General features: G+C 42.2%; 1 protein-coding gene and 1 long non-coding RNA gene across 11 annotated transcripts in view; one reads left to right on the top strand and one right to left on the bottom strand.

The window, feature by feature from the left end:
• The window catches only part of LOC105279139 (dystrophin, isoforms A/C/F/G/H), a 442,569-nt gene that overhangs the window by 261,169 nt on the left and 154,450 nt on the right, over positions 1-26,950 (top strand). The gene's annotated exons all lie outside the window — the stretch shown is intronic.
• LOC113561454 lies at positions 86-24,459 on the bottom strand. Its single transcript, XR_003406165.1, has 2 exons — positions 3,854-24,459; positions 86-1,273 (listed from the first exon to the last, which is right to left on the bottom strand). It is a non-coding gene; the product is annotated as an uncharacterized LOC113561454 (long non-coding RNA).

The raw sequence follows: 26,950 nt of genomic DNA, 5'->3' as shown, positions 1-26,950 counted from the left end.
AAAATTTGGAACACCGAGTTCCTGACTTGGTACAGGAAAAACGTGATGCTTCGCGCGATTTATTTTAACTAAAGTGCACTCAAGCTGTTTCATCCATGCAGCTCTTTATATTCTTATTTATTCTTACATGCTTTATATAATATTTCATGGTTTTATTCTCTCCATTATTAAAATTTCTTTCTTCGCTGATGGATCCATAATAAGTCCATCCATATTAATCGAGGCACGGTATCTTTCGCGCTACCACGAACACTCGTTCCGATAACACTCCACTTGAGCGGCACGATCGTCCGCAATCTATATTGCTCTATGCCTCTTACAAAGCAGGCTCTACATGTGCACACTATTTCGAGAACATCGTCACCGCGTGTTATTTCGAGTGTTACCACCTATATATCTATCGTACAGAAGTATCGATTTGCCGGATTAAAGGTCGGTCACGGAACTTCCTTGCGTCAAGCTCTCTCGCCGCGCCACGGGCTCTCTCCGCATGTTTCTTTGACAGATGTGTGGCCTGGAACTCTAACAACTTTTAGCGTCTCCAGAGAAACAAATCTCCTCCTGTTGTTCTCTGTAAAGTAAAATGTTAGGAGATTTATGTTATAAATACTTAGCTTACTCATTATTTTCAGCGGAATGACTCCGCACAGCTGTTTGACAGCTGAGAACCTGAAGCTCTCAAGTTTCAAATGTAAAACAGATCACGCCGCTACGTATAGTATAGAAAAAGAATGCGAGGGATGCATAGGAAGGACAAGAGAGAAGGCTGATGGTACAGTTGTGCAACTATTGTGCAACGCTCCGCCGATCTTCCGATCTCTCGCCGACCGTTGCGGTTACGTAATTCGATCGATTAGTCACGGACTATAGCGCGGATCGACCACCGTGTAAGATCCGTACGCGTAAGCGAGAAGCATCGATCATGAAAAATTCTGGCGAACGATCTGATGGGTAAAAGAAGGGTAATCTATCCGGATCAGGCAGGTATCATCAGGACAAGGTGGAGGCTAAAAGATAGAATAGAAGGAAGAGGATTTTCTTCTTCTCTTCCTCTTCCTTCTCGCCCTACCTCGGATTTTGCAAGGTCGGCTTACGTGCAGAAGAAGGCATCATTTCAGGGTCGACTTACTTTTTTTTCCTTTTTTCGTTTACTATGCTCACGTGCGTGTGTGAATACGTGCGCATTGTTCCGATCTAAACCCTCTTCCTTAGGATCCTTGCTTTCGCTTAAACTCCTCGACACAACGTCGATGCATCCTTGGTGCCACCAATTCTATAATCCGCACGATAAAACATTATTTAATGTCTCAGTTCATAATTATTCTGTCGCGTTTCTCTAGCAGCGGGGATATTGTACTACATGATTGACGATGTGGATGGATGGATACATCCGAGATAGACGTGAGATAGAAAGAGCCATTGCTCTCGCGATAGACGAGCGGCAAAGCAGAACGCACGCGGGGGAGACAAAGGCTCAATGTTAATTCTCGGTTATGGAGCGTACAGCTGATATAATCCTTATTATCGTGCAATGTTGAAGAAGAGACTCTCTTCCGCGTGATCCGCCGTATCCTCTTATCTATATCCTCTGCCATTAATCTCCCTTCTTCTCGGTACGAACGAATATTTTTCTTCATATCATGTATATGCGGAACACCACCACGTATGAATTTCCTATATATAACTTGCAGACTGATAGTCCTCTGAATTTTTGCTAGATTTATATTCGTAGAATAATTCCTGCGATTCGAGATGCAATGTGCTGGCTTTTAACATATTGCATTCGAATCAAGGCACCGCATGATTGAATTGTTATCCGTAAACTGTCTGATTGCAAACTGCGTAATCTCTATATACAGCCGTATATAGCCGTATGGCTTTTAAAGGTAGTATTTATGGGATTAATACTCCCGAGTATTGATTTATCCGATCACATCACTCTCGGTGTTGAATTCTATAATCGTATGTACATTTGTCAGTCATCGATTGCCTACTGAAATTCAAGCATGACAAAAAGTCGTAATCGCTTCACCGAGTCCCATTCTGGCATCGCGAGTGCGCCATATGTGTCCGTATTTTACATTGCAGATTTTGTCATGCTATTATTGTACGGCACGATATTAATTTAAGGTGCGTATCGCAAATAGCAAATGACTATCGTTACTTTGATTATTTTTAATATTTTTATTCTGTTTGTCCGCTCGTTTTATCGCAACACATTTGTTTTAGAATCCTTTAGAATATGTTTTCTTTTATGAAATATAAATTCGCCGTTATGCTTAATACGAGTGATAATAAATTACGCAATGTGTATCTAATATTTATTTCTTGATTTCCATTAACAATATCTTTAGCCTCAAATCAGATTTTGTTTATTATAATTATCGAACGATAGGAAGGAGAGAGAAGTTGATATGAATGAATTGCTTTTTACTTGAGTGCCTTATACACGCACGATTTATGAGAGAGAGAATGGGAAAAGTTAATTCGCATGCATTTAAGGGGCAACCGACTGTTTTAATTCTTATCATGAGTCTCAGAGAACGCAAGGATAAAACATTTTCTTTCGGATCCGCGAAATCCACCTGATATCCTACTCATCAGGAGCGTTCTTTTTTCATAATCTACCTACTCCTGTACTCTCTCACCCCTGTTCATCTCTGCTTCCTTCCCCTCTCTCTCTCTCTCTCTTTCTCTCTCTCTCTCTTTCTCTTTTCCTTCTATCTTCCATGCCGCATTCTCGTCCCTATCGCTCGCTTTTGTTTCCTCGTCGCGCGAATACGTTGCATTCCCTCTCGTTATTTTGCTCTCAACTTCGTGTGCACACACATACACACATACGAAGAAGCCTCCTCCTCCTCTTCTGACCAGCCCTCCCCCTTTCCTGTCCTCGTATCTCCCTCTGTCTCCTTAATGCTATTCCTCCCCGCTTCTGTCTTACTTCCACACTCGCTACATGCACTCTCTTTCTCTCTCATCTTGCTCCTTCTCTTCCCGTCCCTACCTACCGTCCGACCCGTCGCCTCCCCCTTCGCGCCCTCACCTCGCAACACGCCCACGTGTCACGTGGCTGTGTGGGTGCACGTGGCACGTAGCCGCACACAGTACACACAGTGGCGCGCACCGACCGACCGACCACCACGGCACCGGAGCGCCTACGGATGCGGAGTACCTACGGAGTTGAGGGCACGGACGACAGTACACACCACACGGCGTTCCGCACTCATGCCATTCCGCGTTCTCGCGCGATAGATCGCCCGCTAATTGTGACCCCGCCGGCCGATCGCCGTCCGATCGATCTCACCAACCCTTTTCTCCTCGGGGAGTTGATCCCGCGTTGCGTGATTGTTCGTGGCCTCTCACTGGGGTGTGCACGCTGTCTTCATCGAAGACGCGAGTTCGGGGTGACCGAAGTGCCACGCTCTCTCGATCTCCACTGTGCGCGACATGAAGTCAGAAATGAGGAAGGATCTGATCGTCAAGGAAGATCGTGGGAGAAAGGGGTGGGAGCAACCCCGTGCGAGACGCGAGCTGTCCTCCGCGAGCGCCACGTGTCTTTGATCTCGCGCAAACCGTCGTGAGTGCTCTGCTCGAGCACTCTGACTGGTCGGACCTGGTTCTCACGAGGACGACGTCGAGAGGAGCGAGGCGGAAGACGACGAGGAAAAAGTGAGAAGATACGATCGACAGCTACTGGTCCAGGAGGAAGAGGATTTCCGCGACTGCGTGTTCCTGGCTTTCGGAAACTGTGCTCTCGCAGGAGTACAAATTTTGAAGTTTGCGAAAAACAACGGTTGTTGAATTATTTAAAGACCGACACTCACACGCTGAGAATCAGCTGATTGTATGATACCTCGGGGATGATGACGTTGAGACATGGCGCGAGCTGAGAGCAGCTTCCTTGACGCGAGTTGTCGCAGTCGATACCAATCAGGATGGTCCTCGTTCCTTTCGTAGATTGATACATTATCGAGATCGCGAGCTTCATGCGGAAGAGGGAAACCAGAGACGAGATATCGGAGATATCGTTTCCTCGGGTTTTACAGATGACTCTTTTTGTCTCGCGGAGGTGAGACTGCAGCAATTCTACGCCGGTGGACGTGTAGATCCATGAAGAGTTCAATATTGATTCAATCCTCATCCTGGATGAAGTTGCCGCGACTCCTGCAAAATACGAAGAAATCCTGGCATCTCACGTGTCACTTATCTCTTTGTGTCACAAATTTGTAATATTTATGAAAAATTTAGTGTATAATCGTACAAAGCAACATGAGTAACAGAATTAATGCATAATGAAATAAACCGCATTCAAATTTCGTTACTCAAGGTACTCATCCGTTCGAGAGGAAACATTCAAAACAAGAAATGTCGGCGATATGACCCAGAAGACACCGTATCAAAAATTGATGTATCAAGCTACAATATTTTCTCGAGGTCGCGTGATCATCGCAGTAGACACGACAGACACCAACACCCGGTGGAATCAACGGAGGGAATTTTATGGTGCCTTTTCGACGTCCTTGCTCTTAATGTCACCAAAGGTTGAAGCTTGGCCTCGGGACCGGCGTCGAGACGACGAAAGACGCGACGCGGATCGCACGAGTCGCGTGGACGAGAGAAACTAGACTAGACGGAAGACCGGGACGACGTCGAGGGACCACTCTCGGGAGGTACTCGAGTGCCAATAGAAACGTCCGAGTGTCACGGAAGAGAGCGCGCGGACGTGGGAAGTGCCGATGCTACGAGGGAACTCGACGGTGGTCGAATTCGAGCGGCTCGCGGAGCGCGTCGGAGCGAAGTGCCCTCGAGTTCTCGTGTGTGCGTCGCGTGTGTACACACGTGTCCCCGTTTCCGCGTGCTCGCGAAAAGAAGTGCCGCAACGAGCGCGATTCGATAGTAATTGCGCTCGACTCGGAAGGAAGAAGCTGTTGCCGCGGATTGCGAGTTCCGTCAGGTGGAGATCGAGAGACGCGCGAAAAGTTTCTTCTCTGTTGACTCTGAGGCGAACAGCAACCGCAAGACTTTTCCATCTTGGATGTTCATCATTCTCTTGAACGTGTTGCAATGATCATTTCAGCTTTCGATGATTCTGCGGCCACTGACGCGAAACGGTACGAGTTATGTCACGAGGTGCTCTCGCGAGTGTTTCGTTGCGAGTGCTAATTATGAGTATATGTGCTGTTACCTTGGACTACTGGTGACATGCGAGTGTGCTAATGTGCCGGTATTGTTCGCCGACTGGAAGATCGAGGTTTTCTCCTTCACTAATGTATTATTTCTTGTCGGGAGGTGGTTAAGTAGTCACATTGACAAAGGCTGTTATTATCTGTAATATTCGGTATGACGTTCAGCAGTTTGACCATGTACGTTTGGTTTCTTTTATACGATTATGTAAAAGCGTTATACAATAGCATGATAATTTAATCAGCTCTCAGTTAAACAATCGTGAAAATAATATTAAATTACTGCCGCTTGACTTATTACACGATGCGAGTTATATTCATAATAAAATGTGCGCGAGCGCGTGTGTGCGTTACGCGTAATATATACATATCAGGCAGCCCTTTTCAGGCGCGTTTAATAAAAGAGGTACCAAATCAATTTTGATTATAGCATTTGAAATTCATATATATACATATATGATTATGTATATATATGAGTATATAAATGCAATTTATAGCAGGTAGAATTCAAACGCGATGATAATCTCACAGCGCGCGGACATTATGCATTTAAATAAATTCTATCATTGTGCTAATGTATCCCTCCACTTTCTCTGGACTTAAAGGTTAATAAAAATATTCAATAGCTGCGCACAAAGATGCAAAATTTCCGAAAGTTTCTATGCGAGATTAAGAATAGGACCTGTTCTCGTCGCTCTCGTTCATGAACACGCGTTAAGGAATTCGCGGCAAGTTCCTCCGCCTCTGACGGATTCACGTATGAGCTGTGCCTGTTTGCTCGGACAGTGCATGTTTGTTCACGCATCCGAGAGGAACAGCAACTCGTGCGTGGCTCGCGATGGTTCACACGATCCACACAATCTCGGAGCCAGGCTGGACGAGAAAATTAAAAGCGATCGGCAAGTATTTGCCGAGTACTTACTCGAATCTACCTGCGATACCCGCGAATTCAAAGAGAACACTCGCGACCTGGGCAAATTATTCATCCTGCTGCAACAATAATGCCGCGTTTATAATTCTCACGAACGGATTTTCTGTCTAGCATCCCTTGCAGGGATCGAGATGCGATAAGACCACCGTGTGCAGTTTCTGCGAAGTAATTTATGTCACCCTTTGCATCGGCGACCGGTCGAGACAGCACGAGTTGTTAAGCCGTTCATCCGCGTAGCCGCATTTCAATTGGGCTTGTTTGCGCGAGCGTTCCGTGCGTTTTCTGCGTTTCCCGGCGTGGTCTCCCTTCCGATTTGATTTATCGTTGACGGATCGCGATCGCGCGTCGAGATCTCGATGTTCTAGGACCCAGCGAGTGAAGTTTAATGCGCATAAATAATACGGGACACGAGTAACTTTATTGCGCCTCCGATTTGCCGGACGTTCCGAGCGAATCCCCGAGCGATCGATTCTGATTTGAATGCGGAATTGAATCAAACCACGTTCGATGATAAATATGCTGATGCGACGTTATCGTGACGAGTCCTCCCTGGCTTGAGTCCGACACGTTATTAAATTAAGTCTTCTGATAAAGATTTACTTTGGCGATGCTTCAAAGGCGCCACAGCGGTATAATTACCCGGTAAACCCCATTGCCCGCGATGAAAATTTGAATTTGAAATTGCGTTTCAAGTTCGATTAAAGTTACCGCGTTCATATTTCACGAATGTTCACGCCTGGCTAGAATCCCATGAATATTCCCTGCGATCTTGCGAAGCGAGAGCTCATTTTCGCACAGTCGAAAGCTTATGTGCCTCGTTGTATCCCTTTGAGCGTCGAGCAATGCTAACATTACATGTTGATGGCATAATTGAAAAAGAATGATTCTACACAATTGCAGAACATTTATTTATTAATAATATTTTCATGTTTGTTAACGAGCATTACGTTTTTACACGTAATTTGAGATTTCAATATATCACGGATTAGATGCATGTTTCCACAGAAAATAAATTCGCATAAAAGAATATGTTGCATTGTATGTTCGTCTGTCAATTATTGATCAATTAGTGCATAATTTTTAATGGAATTTATAACTTCATAGTGCATTTAACAAAAAGATTTAATTAATACAATTAATGTAACCACAAATTTTGTGTTATTGTCTACACGTTTCGTTCATATTTTCAATTTATGACATCATCTCTCTTGACGCTAATTATTGAGGAATTTGAGATGTTCAAATTGTCGGAAAAAGGAATTTTTTTAAATTCTTCCTCCCGCTGATTGAATTTATTTTAAATTTTAAATCGCTCAGTCGAACTGTTAAATCAGACGAACGACACTTTCAGCATTTCGAATTCGTTCCTTCCGCGGAATATCATTGGATCCGTACGTGCGACGCGGCACGACGTCAAGAAAAGATTAAATCTTATATTAGAGAATTTCCATTCGCGGCGGTATTGAGCGACAGAGAACATCGTGTTTCTCTACCGCGGGGAATTGAAAAGTCTCAGAAGCTTGCTGCGTTTGTTTAAAATGCCGATTGCCCTTACCGTTGCACCTACACACGCGTGCATGTAATCGAGCGTATACTGCACGCCAGATTTATTAATCTCCAACCTTCATTATTGGAATACGCGCCGGTCGATACGAGAGCTACTTGATTTTCTCTCGTTTTTTTCGCAAATCCCTTGTTGATCGCAACAAGTTTGCATAGGCTTCCTGTTTTTTCCTCTTTTTTTTCCGAAGAACAATGCGGGTTTTGTTTTATTGGCATCTATGTATATTGGAATGTGTATTGAAACAGTTCGCAATTACGACTCTTATCAATGCGATTTTACGTTACTCGTTTCACAGTTATGTGTACCCGCTACATTCCGGCGTGATTTACGGTATTTCTCCAAAACTGCGCGCGAATGCGGTCGCTGTTTTTGATTTTATAGCAAAGTAAACTACCGGGTTTTCCCTTTTGACAGTCGCAATTGAAATTCTTACACATACTTTGTTAAAATGTTGTACGAAGTGAGCTGTTTCCATTCTGATTGAAATTGTCATTTATTTAAATACAAAGTCGATGCATCTGTGTGATCGGTGCAAAATTAATACTTATTTTACGTTAAGCATTATTTCAAGCGATATAATTCGACAAGCTTGAATTAATTGAAAGAAATCATTTCCATTTTTCTGCAGTTAGCAGTATCGTTTTTTTTAGTAAGTGATACAACTTTATGTATCTCGCTTTTGCGTATTTTTACGATACGCCAAATCGTCCGTGTCTCGCGCAAGCCTTTAGTCAACGCTCAACGAGATCGACGCGATTGCGTGAGACACGCAACAATTTGTCGTGATTTGTCATTCGTAATCGGTTGCCTCGGGATAGCCGACATTGATCGCCACCGCGTATCACGAACTAGAGAGAGGCACGTCTGGAAACAACGAGTTGTTCCTGTTCCCGCTGGTGCATTGCGGAGTTGCCTAGCATGCAGTTGGTTGACTATCACATTGTCAGTTTATATTAAACGTTGATTCGTAATTTTACTAGTGGGTGATAAGCGCCGCGCCACCCCCGGATTTACGTAACGAGTTGTCAGCGCGAGCCAATTTATTTATTAACAAAAACACGAGCGCTGTGTTACATCACGTGACGTTTCGCTGCACTTTATCACACTCTAGTTGTATCTGGAGATATTCAGATGATTTACATTACAATTAAATACTACGGCAGCTAACGCCGCGGGGGAAACAGGAGGGGAGAAAGATACTGGCGTGTTACATAATTTCCAAAGAAATTGTCGGAGAAACGTTTCCGCGCCAGGAAACTTCCCGACGTCCCGCGTTATAACTCCCGGAAGATTTTAGCCTGATTACTGCTAATCATATACTAAAGTTTACATCCGGCGCAGCGTTCTGTAATAGTAAAATGGGGCGAACGTGCTGATGAAAATCTTCAGTTACTGAGCTTTCAAAGTGCGCGACTTGGCGGTTGAATTCCTCGGGTTTCTTCCCGGATTCATTCGAGTTGGATGCTTACGAGGAGAACTCTAACAAATATGCAGATTACAATGCCATGATTTCTCGGTAAAAGCATTATGACCTGAAAGACACATCAGCAATTGATTGCTGCGAACAAGAGAGAGAAAAAGAAAGAGAAAATTTACATTTGCTTTTACCGTAATGATTATTTAAAAAATTATAATAACCATTATAGTTATCAATAGTAAAATATGATTATTTGTTCAATTACTTCATTTATTTGTTATTCATTCAAGAATACTTCTTCTGTGTTACTTTCTAGTTCAAAAATCAGACCGAGAATCATCTCATTGTATTATTGTCGTATTTTATAAAATTAAAGAAACATCGATCTCGTCTGCAATGCAACATAAACGGACTGCACGACGAAAATCATCGTTTCAGAGATATCAGCCGTTCTGCCGCCCTTTAACCGCACTTCAAATTTACGCATAGTTCACGGTTGTCGCGACATATTTTATAGCGACAGTATGTGGAGAGGCGGCAGAGCGAGCAGGGGATAATTCGAGAGACAATTCTCGCGCGCGCGTGTCGTTCCCGCGGGCGGCGACTCGCTCCCGGGGCTTTCCATGCGACCCTATAAAACCGATCGCCCACACGCCGCCGATATAAGGAGCGCTCGGCGTTATCGCTCGGTCGTTTCGGTCACGGTGCAGGCCTTAATTAAAGTTTCGCAACCGATTGCACGGGTAGAGCGCGACGGGAGTAATCAACGGTTGCCCACGCAATCACCGATCGTGGCCGCCGCCACCACGTCGAAGCCAAACTTCGCCGGATATGCCTCGCCCTCGTGTAATGAGAGCGTCTACGGATCTCCGTAGTGTCCGCACCACTGAAACTTTCCGACATTTTGTTTCACCCTAATCGCCACGGTTAATCCGTCCCATCTCGCTCCGGCTGCTCCGTTACAATCTGCAAAAACGACGTGGTGGTGCACCAGCATTTCCAGCACAAAGCACGTTCTCGATGTCCGCCGTTTCGCAGTCTCTTCCCGGAGCAAGCGTTGTTTCGCAGTCCCGGATGGTGCGAATAATTTGCACGGCTGTATGATGGATCCATTTGAGAGATGGAAAAATTTGATTTGATTGTTGTACGAATCCAAATATATGTTACGAATCTTACAAAGCCGAAATTCGAAAGCGTTTACGCTTAGAAAAGTCGTTGGTGCCAAGCGTAATCGCAGGAGCATATGTCGTTATGCAGTTGAGAACCAAAATTTAGGAGAGAAGGGTGAGGGTAATATTTGAATGTAGACGCTTCGCGAGCTTCCAAATATTTGACGACTGCGAACTTGGATAGCACGATTTATCGGGAGATACATTTGTAATTGCGATGACCGGGATCGCCGAGGGCAAATTTTGACGGACATGGTTTAATGCATGCAATGGAATTATCTCTGCAATTATCTGCGATAGTGCATAAAGTTTCGGTTACTCCACCATATCAAACTTTTTTAGTTTATATATAGCTGTACTATAGCTGTGTCGTAATTTATCACTTGGCGTCTCGTAAAGATAATAAATGTGATAAAGTCAACATCGAATTATGTGTCATTTTTCAAGTTATTCACGTTTCTATTTGCATCGAAAGAAATTAAGGGACTTGTAATTAACTTAAAAATTACTTTTTTTGTAAAGACGCTGTTTCCATATGATGTATTATAAAATATCATATATAATATAAATTCTATCAAATAATTTATAATTTTATATAATATTTGTAATCTACATCCGTATATCGTAAACAAATACATTGATTTCGACCGGCTTTTTAGTTTTTAATCCTGACAAGAAATATATTGTTAAAATATATCTTTTGTAGAACAATAGCTTTTAAATCGATTAATTATTAAATGTTAAATATTATATATGTGATTTGATACATGAGGATATCGAGAACAAATTTTTCTCCGTGAATTTTTCTCTGTATTGTTGCAGAAAATGTAAATAATAGTAGATAACAATTTTCGATTGCTTCGTTGAACAACACTTGATCAACTTGGAAATTCATTATTTTCATTGTTCCAAACGAGTAAAAAAACGGGTAGCGGAAATAAATTGATATTCAATAAAATTCTAACGATTTTTCTGCGAATAAAATTATGTATATAAAAGTTCGATATGACACATTTTTTTCATGGAAAATTGAATTACTTCTATTTGTCTCTATTGCTTGCTCGATGTAATTTTGACAATTATTTTATTTTTTTATATATATCGAAATATGATCTAAATTTCTGTTAGTTCATGAACAACAGTTCTAGATTCAATAAATGATTCGAGACAAAGAATATTACGCTATTTATATGATGTAATTATTGTTGTCTTTGAAACAAGAGTCCTGAGTGATCATGTAGTATCTGCAGTTTCGTCTCTGCGACGAATGTCCTTGGCAGTTGAATACTAAAATCGAAGTTATATAAGGACTGACTCGAATCGAGTTTCTTAAGATAATTATGACACACATGGATATCCACAAGTGCAACGTAGAATCGAACATAATAATTATTAGGAAGGAAATAAAATATAATATCATCATTAAATATCCAATAATTCTCTTATATTTTCTACTGAAAGTATTATAATTTGTCTTTTTTTGTAATCCGATTTTGCTGTAACAATCATTTATTATGTACCCTTGTACATACATCTTGAGCAAAGAATCAATGATGTTAAAGTGCTAAAAGCTCACAAGATCTTTTATAACCGTTATAATAAAATTCAGGACAATTGTCTTCTAGTTTCGAGTGCCTGGAGTAGTTTTATTAAAGAGATCTTACTTGAAATTGTCTCATTTATTGGGCCTGGGATGGATACTTTTTTACCTGGATCATTTAATACGTCTGCTGTTCATTCAGACTTGAATTACGTTAATGGATGACGTCTGAGAGATTGAACGCGTAAGGATAGAGGATCATTCAAGAACAATTACACTCAGTAGGAGGACTCTCTCCCTCTTTCCCTTACAGTCTCTCTAATGAAATTAACTCGTCCCCGATAATTAATTAGTGTCCGTCACAGCGGCCTTCTTTGTTGGCCCTAAGTGATCGTTATGCGCTTCGCGTGGCGATTCCATGGGGTTTCGCGATGGGAATTCCAGGATCGCGTTAATACCGAGCAACTTGCTCGTTGAATTGATAGACCGACTGTTCGCTCACGCAACGGTAGTCGTCTGGTCGTAATTCACCGTGAGAATTTTGTCTGACTTTTAAGGTGCCTTCTAAAAGAGACGGAGATATTAAAATCCATTCCAAAAATCCAAATTGGATTGGTTTTGCATTTTACGCGACACTGTATATATCTCATAACGCAAAAGGAGCACGTCGCGTAATCATTTTGTGCATCGTAAATTTTTCCCGGCTCCACATTGTTATATCCATAAAATTTACAAAGCGAAATAAACGATGTAAAGATACGATGTAATCTGCAACGCTACAAAGGCACGAGATGGTAAAATCGTTGGCGCGGAATCGAATGTAAAATTAAAATAGGAATGAAATGAATTTCTAAAGCAAAGCTAAGAGCTCTCGTTCCAAGGCATGCCGACTTCGCCGCGGATTCCGCTCGCCGTAGATTTAAGAACGAATGGCATCGGCAAATAACAATTTAATGCAGTATTCGACGTGGGCATTAGTGTGAAAATTACAGGCACTGCGCTTATCTATGGGCTAAAGATCGGATTCGCGTTGCTTGCTCTGATAATGACCAATAATGCGAAGGAGTGCTAATACCGCGCAATGCAATTTCTGTAATCCCGTTGCTCTCGCAAATGCCAGATAAATATGTTCATTTCGGACTAGAAAAATGTTCAACAGAGAATTCTACTTTGGAAATTGCGTGGAGAATTCGTGAATAGCAAGCTTGCATTCTATTCATCAAGAGAGAGAAGACTGTTTATTTTTATTTTAACTTTTGCTATCGACCATTAATTTATTATACTCGAAATTGTGTGCAACTATATTATAAACACGTGTATGAATAATTACATATCACGTAATCATTTTCATTCAAATAGCATGCAACAAGAAACCAACACATACATGCACCATTTGATCGTACATATGAAATATTTTTCAATCAACGATCAAACGTTGCAGAAATTTTTATATTATTGCTCAATATAAATACGATGTGTTTACAAGCGCGAACGATTGGCGGCACGCGAGTGCACATTATCGATTCGCGATGCGGATGATATTGGCGTGGATGCACAAACGCGCCGCCGTATCGTATTGTATCGTTGCCAGACAAGAGACAGTCGCGATGGCGAGGATGCAAAAAGAGCAAAATCGAAGTGGTAGCCGCGGAATCTTGACTCTTATTGCGGGATACCGGATCCCCAGGCTGAAAGCGCGGACAGGTTTTGCTGCCCTATTATGGATCTTCGATCCTGCGGATGGGGATCGCGATCCTCTCTTCCTGTACCGCGACAGTTCCTTAACCCTGGAGCGCGGTCCTTCGAGACCGCGACAGCCTGCACACGTCGTGTTCTTATATATATATAGAAAGCTTTTATTATTAATATATGTACTCTTTTTTTCTCTCTTTCTCTCCGCCTATTTGCGCGCCAATATTTTCTTGATTTTAACGAGAGAACCTGGGGAAGATAGCTCGCATTTAAATCCACGATCGCGCTGCTGGGCTTGGTAGCAATTTATTCCCGTCGTTTGGAATTACGAAGTGGACGTGGATGTCACTGCGAGGAATGCATCGCGAATGCGGAACTTCGGGTTCACGGAACTCTTGAGTCCATCGTGTCTCGAGCCTCAGTAGACTTCTCCCATCAATAATTATGACAGCTGCCAATATTGCAGTTTACAGTTTACAGCAGATAGTTTGCTATAGTGTATTACATAATCTCGGTTGTGGACAGCGCTCGTGCTCGTCACTACTGTTTCGGGGTGAGAAAACGCATATTGCAGGCGCGTCCGCTGTGCAATCAGAGAGCGGCGAGGCATAGCATGGGGGGCGATGATGTATTAATACCATTATCGCGCCGATGATCACCTGCGCCTCGAACTAATCCGGCTTCGCGTTATTAAAGGACGCGTCGCGACGCTTTCCGAACGGTTCATTTAATCGTTCGCCGATCACGATCGATCCCACGGGGGGTACTGGCTTAATCGGGCAATCAACCGCGTGCCCGTCTCGATTTCCTTCAGATTCCAACAGAAGAATCACCACATATCATCGGTTTGACATGACGTCACTTAAGTATGAATAACGCGTTTCTTGCGCGATGCTGATTGCGGATGAAATACGGTGCAACGGGTCCGGTCGCCCATAAGTATTTCCAAGTTGAATTCATCCGGTTTGAGATAATCCGCGGTCTTGAAGAAGAGCACGGGCGGTTAGCGTAATCGGTCGAGAAGCATCTAGTTTGCTTTTTCCACTCTCCGCATCTTTTTCCTCCCCGCGTCCAACCCAACGGCTTCCAACGTTACTCTTGCTTTTTAACGTTCGCTTGATCGTTTAAGACACATCGTAAAACCAATGTAAAAAGATGGTATTAAGTCGGGATTTTTTTGTCAGTGCAATGCAGCAGCTCAGTAATTCTACGGATTTTTCTACGATCACGAGACGAAAGATAAAGTGAGTGGAAAATCTGAAAAGCTGAGATATCCGCGAAATCTAACATAATCTAGCATTTAATTACAGCTTACTGCGCGAGGTTTCCAAAGTCCATTTTCCACTCGTGTCATATAATATGTAATTACGTAATGTATAATATATGTAAGAGTTAATAAAGAAAAATGAAAGAGAGCATTTTTGATATCGAAAGACAGGTGTACTTTTATATCAAGTAATATTTCTTAATTTCGTCTTAATAATAATTTTAAGAGAAAAGTGTGTAACAATGTAAAACATTCTTGAAATAATACGTTTCAGAAATTTTGCGAGTTACAAATTTTAGTAGTCTTTATCGAGTCAAAGGCCCAGTAAATCTTTTAAACGTTTCATTAATAATCCAGTATGCATTTTAATCTAACAGAAAAATGTATCATCTTTTGATGGTATCTTTATTGTATCTTTTGATTATCCCGAACTGTATGCTCTTATATATTATACATTTTAATCAAGGATGTGACTGTCATATCTCCTTTACACTTCGCTCGCATACGATGATCGCATCGAGCGATGACACCGTGAGATCTCTACATCCCTGTAGAACCCGGACAATCATGGTTCCGACGAACGCGCCCCATCCTTGCTCCTCGCTTGCTCCCGACACCCCCGACTGATGTTGCAGTGGCGCGCTGCCGTCTGCCATTGTGAGCGGGATAATTACGCCTCATTAACAAATAGCTTTTCTTTGATGTGGAAACCACGTGCACAGCAGGGTAAGGACACGATTGTACGCACCGTTGGCTTTTTCGAATGTGTGACATGCAGGGGACGGCGCGTACGACATGGATAAAGGGAGCGGGTGACGCGACGGAGAGGGTAGACGGGGGAGAGACAATGGATAAGACGGAGAGGAGAAAAAAAGAGAAAGGCGAAAAAAGAGGAGAAATACGAAGCGTGTGGACGGTGCAGACTCTGAAAGAACGGGATCGATATTTCGTCGCAGCGTGCAAACACGACCCTCGCCGCGACATCCACGTTCTGTTTCATTTTTTTCCGGAAGTGCGTGAGAGATGCGTGAGATTGGAAACGCGTTCGAGATGTGGATGTTTCTTCAATATTACTTCGACTGGAATTCTCGATTCTGAACAAGTCACGCGTACTTATTGGCATGGAGAACAGTTCCCGTTTCGAATGCGTATATTTTATTTCATTAAAACTATGAACTTTATTTTAAATATACATATATAAAAAGTAAACTTTTATTTCACTTGTAAAGAATTTAAATTGAAAGAATTGGGTTACAAAAGAAAAGTAAACACGCGCCTTATAACACAATATTATTCACGAAGGAAATCATCCCCGTAACTTTTTCGATCTGAAATGTGGGTTCGGATTCTTCCTTCAAACTCGCACAACCTATTCATTTTACAGTACTTGTTGAAGTAAACTCGAATTTACATAACGTTAACGCACGCAGAGAAGTCGTTTATTTGTTTTATTCAGACAATAGCATATAGGTATTATAACACAATGTACTAAGGACAAAAAAAGAATGAGAAAAAGGAAAAAAATTGTCAAGCATGGTCTGAACGTATTTGTCGGCGTCTTACCTTCACCAGTCTTGCAAATACACTAACTTTCGCGAGAGCAAATATGCTCGCGGAACTCCCACAGAGGCGGAGTGCGTAAGAGTAAACTATAGGGATATTTGGTAATGTAGGGCGGAAGACACCACCACCACGCCGGGGAGAGAGGTCGGATAACTCTGACCGAGTCTGATCGACGTTAATAGATAAATATACCCCGGGAAGTAATATTCGTATCCCTCGAGCGTATAACACGAGCGCGCATCCTCGTTGCGCTTATGTTACACGCTTTATTCCGCTTGTGTTTCTACGGCAGCGGCACGTGCCGGGGTCCTCCGTTTTCTCCGAGATGCGCCGGGATGTTATATTCGGGAAATTGAATATGCTGTTTGTAAACCGATTGAGGGAGGCGAAGGCGATGCTACAGGAAGTGTGCATAAGGAAGTCGCATTCGCATGAACGATGCCTCGTACGCGAGTACATTTGGATGAAATACACGTATAAGAATGCGCCTTATTTAAAATATCTTGTATCTTTTTCTCTCTTCTTCTCTGTCCCTCTTTCTCTCTTTCTCCCCACGATATTGAAATTATTCCACCAACGTGTTATGAATCCGTATTTATAGAAACGCGGAGCTATAATATCATAGAACGGCATACCGGGGCGGCTTGTATGTAAATATTCGCAAAAATATTGGAATTACAGTTTGTTTATTTCAGGCTCCCGTTATTTCAGTCTCTCGATATCAATAGAATATTAACATCAGAAAAATCGATATCGATAAAATCTCGACTTCTGTAAATAATCATTGCACGAATATTGAGTAGTAACGATACGAGTTGTCTGTTGCAAAAATGATCGCAGCGCGGTATAATAAATCACGTGCATTTTGCGCTTTTATCTGCTCGAGGAGAGATACAAGCTGTCACTCGCGATTCTACAATTCCGCCACTGTTCTTTCGCCGCACGGCGACCGGCGCCGACAAATGTCAGGCCCCGTATATACCCGGAACGCATAAATTATTCATCGGTGATTACGCTCGATGGCAAAGCGTCTAGACGACGCGTGTTTAAGCGTAACAGTGCGCGCGCTCGGATCTGCAGGCTAACCGGATATTAATATAATCATCGCGCTCCGCTTGATTCGTCGACCGGACGGGCGACTATGCGGACGCGTCGGACATCGCGCCCATATTAATCAGGACACGATCTTAGTCTCTTAGTCTCTTAGTCGGTTATGCAACCACGCTAATTTAGTCACCGACTCGTCGGGTTTACTCCGCTCATTGTCTGCAAATGATTGAAGTAAGTCTCGCGTCTTTTTCGGCGTAATTTTTCAAAATTGTAAATCCGCCTGTTTAAACAAAATTTAAAAACACGTCGCACCGTGAAAGAGTACAACTTTTCGAGCGCGGCGAAGGAAACATCGGCAAATTCACAAGTCCGCTGCAAGTCGTCGCGTTGTTTTCACGCGTTGTTTCGCGGCTCAGCTGAGAGTTCACGGAGGGTACCGGAACTCGCGACGTGCCCGCGCGCGAGCAGATTCGTCGGTCCTGTAACCCTTTTATACTCGGCGCGTAAAGTTGTCCGCGTCGTCTTTGTCCGCCTACGTCAGCTGTCTGCCGGCCGTTTGTTCCGCGCTAAATAAAAAGGACTCCTCCACTTTGCGAGGAGCAACGGTAATGCGCCGCGCAAAGGAAGACGATCGTTTGTTCCTCCGACAATGGCGTCGGATTCTCTCCCCATCCATCTCATACCCCTGCCGTTTAGAGGCGAGGAAAAACAGTCCAGACACGCCATGTACGCGAGCCTCTTGCACACGCTCGAAAGAACCACGACGGTGGCTCGTTTACCCGGCGGTACAGCTTGTGCATCGTGATCGATCATTAACTATCGGAAAAGCGATCAGTCGAAGGTGACGAGGCAGAGGCAAGGGTGCCCCGCTTAATAACGCCACGCCACCCGAACTCTCCCCCTTGGTTTTTGTATTTTTTCTATTTATTCCTGTATTTTCCCTCGGAGAATTACATCGCGTCACGGATTCGTTATCGCCTCCTCTCCGCTGCGCCGTTTTCTTCAATTACACGCGATGAAATGTGTCTGCTAACGATTGCCGGCGTTTCGTTCAGCATTCCTTTTATATCACGCTGATGTGCATTCGAGCCGTCGTTATCGCGACTGTTGAATCCAGTTTTCACGATCTATTCGATGTGATTTAGTGCGTACTTTGGTATTTATGTAATTACATTAAATTACGGAGATTACTATTACGACCTAAGCTGAGACTGAGTCTTGATAACAGAGCTTACCAGCTTTGTTCGCGGAGCCCGGTTAATGGCCGAACCTTGCAAATCGTTTAAGAACTGCACAGGCTCTGGTGAGCACGAAAGACGTTCTTCGGGACGTGCGGCGACGAACGGCATCGCGTGCGCGTGAGCGGGAATTTTTCACGAATCAATGTAAAGAAAAATGCAATATCGCGTCACGCGATTCACAACTTAAGAGAAGCCTTTATAACCACCTCGCAAAACCTCGATCGTGGAATCGCGAACTGCGGGATTACGTTAATTATTATTGAATTTCTCCAACTTTACCGTGGTTACCGCGTTCTACGTTACTATTATCTCTTAATCTTTATTTAATTTTAAGAGTGATTCTGTGATATATAAGAGAGAAGCAATAAAACTTAAGTTTCGAGTTCTCAACACTCATCGTTTAACGAATTTGACAAAATGGATTTCGGAAATAATTATTTCTTTTTAAATTATATAGAATGGAAGATGCGCGCCGCATCTCTGCTTCGTCTTTGCGTAATTATGCGTGCTGGAGAACACAAAAGTTATCAACTTTGATCCTAAAATTCACTTGCATCTGCGAATTTTCTAGTCGACGTGGATTAAATCTCAATTTTGTGATGGGTGTTTTGTCGTGAAAGAATTCTCAGAGGCAAACTTTTTTATATATAAAGATGTGACGAAGGAGTTTCGATCTCGGTTTCTAATTTTACGAGCGCTGTTAATTTGACAAGTGCGGCGATTAAATCGATTATACACACGCGTGACAAGCGTAACCAGAAGTTGATTTCTATCTGCGGAGATTTGCGACGGCTCTCATACGAGCGGAGCTCTCATGGGAGCTGGACAGGCGAATGGAAGGACTGCTCCCTCGAGACATAAAATTCCTTACTTTCGCGGGGAGATTTATACGACGCAACGCGACGGCGCGCGTGCCACTTCCGAACAGAGTAAAATGGGTCCGTAAAATCTGTTTTGCCGTTTAGCGGGAATGATCGTAAACTACTGTCAAACATAAAGCAGCCCGTATTAATAATAACTGCGAGTGATAAAATCGTACTTGAGTGGCGTGCGTACGAGCGCCGTGCGCTCGAGAATGTGAAACCCTTTTTGCACCCATGAATTATTATACTTTTTTTTACATTATTACGTATCAATTTTCGATAATATCATAGCGCTTAATGAATTCCGCCCGTTGATAAACGTGCTGTCAGATTTGCATGAGATTTATCAGCTGGTATTAGTCTCTACACAATCGTGTTACGCAATCATCGTTCTCCCAGTTTGTCATCTGATAATCTAGGCACGTTCACTACCAAATTCACCAACGCTCGTCGAAGCAGGTAAATCCAAGAAAGAACATGAATCCTGAAATAATACACCGCTACATAATTCAGGATGGCAAAGATTGTGAAGCGAAGAGTCGAGCAGGATTACCATTTCGGGATTCCCCCTGACAGATAATATAATACCTCTTGCTTTGCGTAAATCGATACGAGGCACAATGGTCGAGGATCAGGATTGAGTACCTGGTTTCCTTTCGGTTAGGTGCTTACTTCTCGTTGCCGATTTCCACATCGTGGTTAATTCGACGAGCACATCGCTTAGATCCTGTCGCGGCCGCGACAACCGCACACACGTACACACAATCAGATCCTGATTTGTATCCACCGCGGTCTCTTCGGTGAAGAGGGAGGAAAGAACCGTAGGAGGACGACGAGGGAGCGGATGCGGTTGCGTGTCTGCGGAACGAGAGATAGAGGGCATCTCGTCGTCGGCTCGAGGGGGTCCCGCGAGAAATCACAGCGCAGCCAGGAATACGTGGGGGGCTCGTCAACCCGTGGTCGTTGAACGCGCAATTTCTGGATGAATAGCCGTGACAAAACCGTAAACGACTGTAATTGCGTTCCGTGTAGGGCCGTTCCTGCGTTCTGTGCCGAACGGCGAACACACCGGGGACGGAAAACCATCCCGTTAAACGTTAAAGACGACGATCTTTCGTGATGCCGGGGCAGCAACGCTGCGAACCCGCGCATTAGCATATTTAATCATATCGCGCATTATGCAACAACGCGCGGATGGTGTGGTTCTTTTGTCGCTCGAAAATTTATGCAAGATAGACGGAAATTATGGTAGATGCACGTAGAAAATAATCCGTCCAATATGCGCCAATCGTTCGAAGAAATAATCGCGCGGGATATATTGTATTTCTTGTACAGGTATATTTTGCAATTATGCAAATATGTTTTGCAAGTTTTTACACTATTTATATATTTGCTAGGTTTATTTGCTATTTATTACTATAGTTTATTATATTTACAAATGTACAGTTGTACTTTATAATTCACGAAAAAATGTCTAGGAGAAAACCATTAGATATTTATTGATAACATACAAAAGATCGTTGATAATAAATGGCTAAAGTTGGTTAAAGTGTCGTGGTTAAACTTCTCGCTATACTTTTTATGCCAAGATTCGTCAGCAAAGTTTTTAATAAGAGAAAACGCGTTGGTTAATCATAAAAATATGATGAAAGCTATCTTGCACCAATTAACGATATTTTTTTTCTTTTTCATACCACTCGTATTACGTGACAAAGCAGTGTTAAAATAAGAGCGTGTTTGAAGACTTCAATTAATTTCAGTACATATCATAAATTTTGCGCTCACTGTCCGCCTTAGGCAATCGCTCTCGCATAGTCGACGATTTTTCTCTTTCAACCACGAAAGCGGTTTTGCACCGTGCTTTTGCTTCTATTTTAGGCCTTTCTTTTCTCGCTTTTCTGCATGGTATATAACACGTTTCGCACGGCGTATTGTATTATTCATCATTGTTCGACACCGCCTGTGCGCCGCTTCAGAATTTCGTAAATTCGTCAAATAAGATTCGTCCATGTGTGCGAGGTATACATAAGCATCGATCGCCTTCGATTTACAAAATTCCGCGAAAATATTTGACGTGTTGTTCAATTTTCTACAACAAAGACGATTCAGAAATTTCCATTAATTAACAAAATGTTTAATACAAAAAGCTTGTTTATTGCTGCTAATTCGAATAACATGTAAATTGCCGCAATAGTGCTTTAATCGCTCCGATTTTACACAATTTCACAAAAATATTTGAAGCATTTTCTAATACAATAATAAATCAAATAAAATTTTATATATCGCTTTTATTAATAAATGAAACTAAATCTGTATGAATTTATATCACTCTCTGTAAAACAGGAATATTGAATCCGCCGAAACAATGCTGCAGTAGAAAGAACTAAAGACAGATCTGAAAAGTTACATACAGAAGGAACCAATATCGATATTAAAAAACGCGTATCCACGTTACGGTAAAATGAGCGACAGAATGTCACCGAGTTTGTCGCGGTAAATAGCGTTATGTAATTTCGCTCGCTTGCGGAGATTATAGTCGTGCCACACCTGCTTCTGCGCACGGTAAATCACGGGGCTGACTTTTATACACACATCGATGCGCGATTTAACGTCTCTCTGTAACATTTAATAACACACCGGGCGCAAATGCGCGCGCGTAGCGCCTGTGCACCTGTTACGAAATAATAATAAATCCGTAAGCATCGATTATAATATATTGCGGCGTTCAAACCGGCGTGCATTGCTCAAACCGACGGAAATCCAGGACGGCTTGAGCCGCGTTTCGTTCCCGTGGCAATTTCGACGTACAATTTCCAGCTCGGCATCACTTTCCATGCGTGTCGCTTAATGTGATTCTATTTATTACAAGTCATAACACGTGGAATTTATTTCTGGTCTTGTATCTATGGCGACGTGATCTTTTTTTAGCCTATCTTCGAATTAATACTATTTCACATTTCAATAATTATCTGTTAGCTTTGCAGGAAGTGTCACACTGTCACGGTCGATCTGATCGTTCGAACGTGCATCTGGCTTAGTGGAGTTCGCTGGCACGTTCGCAAATCATAAGCGCTTCCTGGCTTCCCGATAATCTCGCTCTCCTAGTTAATCCGCAAAGGGGTTCGCCAACGCGAACCGCGGAATACGAAATTAGCCACAAGTTCTCGCGAAGTCGCTCTTCGGCTTCTCGATCACGGATCCATTTCTGAAGCAAGTTGTATGTTTGTCGTCTGCATAGTGCGTTAAATCTTCTTCATCAAGTTTGCTTGTTGTTCTCGATAACCGGTGGAAGCAGCCCGTCTTGCTCATCAGCCCCATATCGGAATATCGCCGCTCCCTCGCGTCCGACAGGCCGAAACCGATCGCTCGCCAGGCAATCACTTCCATAAAACGATTATTATCGTCCGTGTCAGTGTCCGGCGTACACTACATGGCCATCGCTTATGGGGCGACGTTTGTTTCGCGCGTTCTCGAGGGCCGGTCGTGCCGTTTCGCGCCGAAGGGCCCGGATTTTCCGCCCACCTGGACTCCTCACGGCCCACGCCGCGCTTTGTCCGACGAGCTATATATGCGCTGCTCCGTTAAGTACGTGGTGCGCAAACAGCGTGTGAAGTCCCTGCAGGCGATTCCTTTCGGCATTCACACGCGTGAAAAGCGGAGCCGCTAGCGATTCTCGCGGGAATGATATGATTGTGAAAGAGTGTGAGGAAAGTAAGATCGCTCTGGCAATTGAGAACTAGGATTCTCTTTGTCTAGGTACCAACAGCGTGATCATATCTTGTGTTGCAAAAATAATATTTATTGTAAAAAGTACTCATTCGACGTCTGTTAGTCATTGAAGATTTAATTTGATGATCGTTATTTTAACTCTTTTTACAATATATAGTTCATGATATCTCACGATAACCATTTCTTCGATAACATTCTTGTTAATTTGCTAATTTCATTTACAATGTCTGAATTGATATATGCTAATAATTGAGGTATTGTTGAAATACCGTGGAATTCGTAAAATGTGAAATGCAACGTCCGTTTTACTCGTTAAATCAGATTATCCTCAAAATCCCCTATAGCGCAGACACGCCATTTTTTCATTCGTATTGTTCAAATAAAACGTATTCTTCGTCTCTCTCTCACACGCACACACGCGCGCGCGCGCACACACACACACACACACTCTCTCTCTCTCTCTCTCTCGGCATGTTACATTGTGGAATTAAATAGTATCGACAATATTGTCCATCACGCGTATTGTTGCAACGAATGCGCATGCAACGCGTATGTTCGAGCACATATTTGCAGCAACTTGCAAAGCATAGAATGACGATTACCCTAGAAATCTATATATCCTGTTGAAAAATCAATATCGAAAAAGTTCCTCTTACTCAAAATGCATCGCGCTGGGAAATGTCTAATTTCTATTTTCTATACCTTATCGCAAACACGATGTCGGAAAAAATGTATCTCGATATGCAGGCATCGAGTAACACGTTTGATGAACTTCTCGATATTTGCAGACACTTGGACGTGGACGCGCGAATGTGCACATGTGTACATTTACGTATTGCAGCGATCGTTATAAAATTGTACGAGGATTTTGTGTGACTCGGACTGAGAGTCACGGACGCAGTTTTATTCGTCCGTATACATATAAATGTACGTGAATCAATGAACGAAAATCTCCGACGAGCTTCGGAAACTCGGCGGCTCGGCTTATTTGCATAAAAATTTATTTAGACGCGGTCGCTCGAATAAAAAAGGAAGATACAGGTACGTAGTAGGTATACGGAGTAGTTATTGCTGGATTCGTTATGCGAATCCCTCTTACAATTTCGCACTGATCGATACTCGTTTCTGTTTTGCGATCCCGTTTCGGCTGTGCACATACAGATATGCGCAACACATAATACACCCTCAGAAAGGATTTCTGATAACAAGACGAAAAATATTCTTGACTAATTTAATCGTATTACAAGTATAAAAAATATATAAATAAAACAATTTTTAATTTAAATGAGTAATTTCTATTCTTCTCTCTCGAATTAAATAAGATTGTCTTACTGTCTTGAGACAAGAGTAACATATACAAATTTATGCTTATATATTCTTGTATGTAGAATAATTTGATATTAGCGCCACTTTATAGTAGGCTTTGTCGATGTCGACGCATCATTTTCTCACAGTCGCTCGTCGATTCGGCGCTTCTGCGTCCTTTATTCGGATAAAACGGCCAATATTTATGTGTTGCAATCGAAAATCGGGAGTGTTTCTGTGTTTCTGTTATTTACAATGAATAAGTGTAATACTCAAGAAATATTAAAAGATATGGAAATGTAAGTAAGTATATACAATATACTTACTTGAGAAATAAGATTCGAGATAAGACATTTCCATATCTTTTAATATTTCTTGTAGAGTATTGCACTTATTCATTGTAAATAATAGAAACACTTTCCCGATTTTCGATTGCAACACATAAATATTGGCCGTTTTGTGCAGATTCTACAAATTCTCTTAGAAGAATAGAATAAGATGTCTTTTAGATCTCACAATATTCTTAAATCAAGAATATTTTGAAATTGCTACAAATTTTTATCTAAATCCTTCTGAGAAAATTAATGAGATAGCACCAAGATTATTTTAATCTAGATTTTAGAATTTTCTATTCAAGATTAAAATATTCTTCTTTTCAATAATAAATATGATTGTCGCTATAGCGATCTTATTTTATGATAGATTAAAGAGTAATAGCATTAAGTCCAGAAATCTTTTCTATGGGTGTACCTGCCGCTCTGATGATTCACGTGAGCGGACTAGACAAGCAGGTATTTTCATAAATAATTTACAAAATTGTGGAAGTAAAACTTTAAGACGGCAGAGTCGCACGTCTGTCTGAACATTTACATTTTTATTTGTACTTATGAATATTTTGTTCCTAGACAAAACTTCATCCACATTCACTTTGAATGCATTCACATAGCGTCGCATTGATTGATGAAATAAATTAATAAAGCGGAAAAAAACATTTACTCGTAGAATTTACTTGTAAACTCCGTTTACAAGTTATTAAATTATCGTTTTGTGCGCGACAAAACGATATTCACCACTGACTTGCCTAAGATATTGTATTGTAAATTAGGCAATATAATACGTTAATATTACGAGATATAATTTCTGCACGCATAATTAATCGATACGCACATCGTATCGTATCTATTATTATAAGTACATCATTAACGACGTTAATAGGAGGCCATCAATATTCACTATTGCATAACGAATGCATTGGAGTTGCGTGTATCGACCGTTACGTGGCGACCCATAATATGCATTTATCGAGTAATTTTGTTATAAAATTACAATGGGCCATGTAGCTACGAATCGGCATTACAACCAATTCTTCTCTGACGCATTTATTCGCACTACCAATGTGTTTCTATACAAATTACGAACATGATAATTTACGTATACGAGCGTATCGCGTCCATAACAACATCACACACGTTACAACGAGTTTATTACATCGATTATTATGTGTAGAAACGCATCCAATTGTGCTTAACGAAAACGTAATCGTAGAAACATACGTTTATGATCGCGAACGCTACAGCGAAATTGTAACTCGAAAGCGCGTACACGATTTTCGTCGATTAGTCATGCAGTAACAGAAATCAACAATTGTGGACTCGCATTCTTATCTGCATATGCATACAATAAAATCTAATAAAAAAATAAAATCCTGCACATAATAAAATACAACATTCAGTATTTTACACGTCGAGATTAATGTAGATGAATGCAGATGAATCAATATTTTTCGCCTGTTACGAAAGTTAATTATTTTTATTTTGCCGTTCGTACGTAGATTGTGAGATTCGTTTATAATTTAAAGTATCTTCTAGAATACGTTCTTTTGGATCACGAGAGAGAAATAAAATTTCAATGTAATAAAGATAGGTAAGAACGTGCGCCTCGGATTTTCTGCAGAAACTTCGCGGGAACTTCGCGTCGCGAATGTCGGGAACATCGGTTATGGCGCGCGAGAATCTCTTTCTCCGCCGAGATACATAAATTTGAAACACAAAGGAAGACGTACGAGCGGCGCGTAAATCATTTCGCGATCCCTGTCATTTCGGGAGGAAGGAAGAAGCTGAAGGCGCGGAAAGAGAAAGGGAGCGAACGGATTGAGCGTTTGAGGGACGAACGAATGCGCGATGCGGATGCAAGAAGAACGCGCATCGGCCACCCAAAGTGTTTTCAGACCAAATAAAATCGGGACGAAAAAATCGTGGCTGGAGAAAATAAAGCGACCCTCCTCCTCAAGTCCAGCTTCCTCCGGCTGCGAAATCGCCGCGGCAGCAAGCTCGCTTCTTGAGTTTGCAAGAGCGAGTGTATTGTAAGTCAATGCATGACTAAGGTCGTCGAGCCAAAGCAAACAAGAACTAAAGAATCCAAGAGCGAGAGATGAAC

Source organism: Ooceraea biroi, chromosome 2, assembly GCF_003672135.1.
Source record: "Ooceraea biroi isolate clonal line C1 chromosome 2, Obir_v5.4, whole genome shotgun sequence".
Lineage (NCBI taxonomy): Eukaryota > Metazoa > Arthropoda > Insecta > Hymenoptera > Formicidae > Ooceraea > Ooceraea biroi.
The sequence above is the reverse complement of the archived record's forward strand: the minus strand, read 5'-3'. Positions and strand labels throughout refer to the sequence as shown.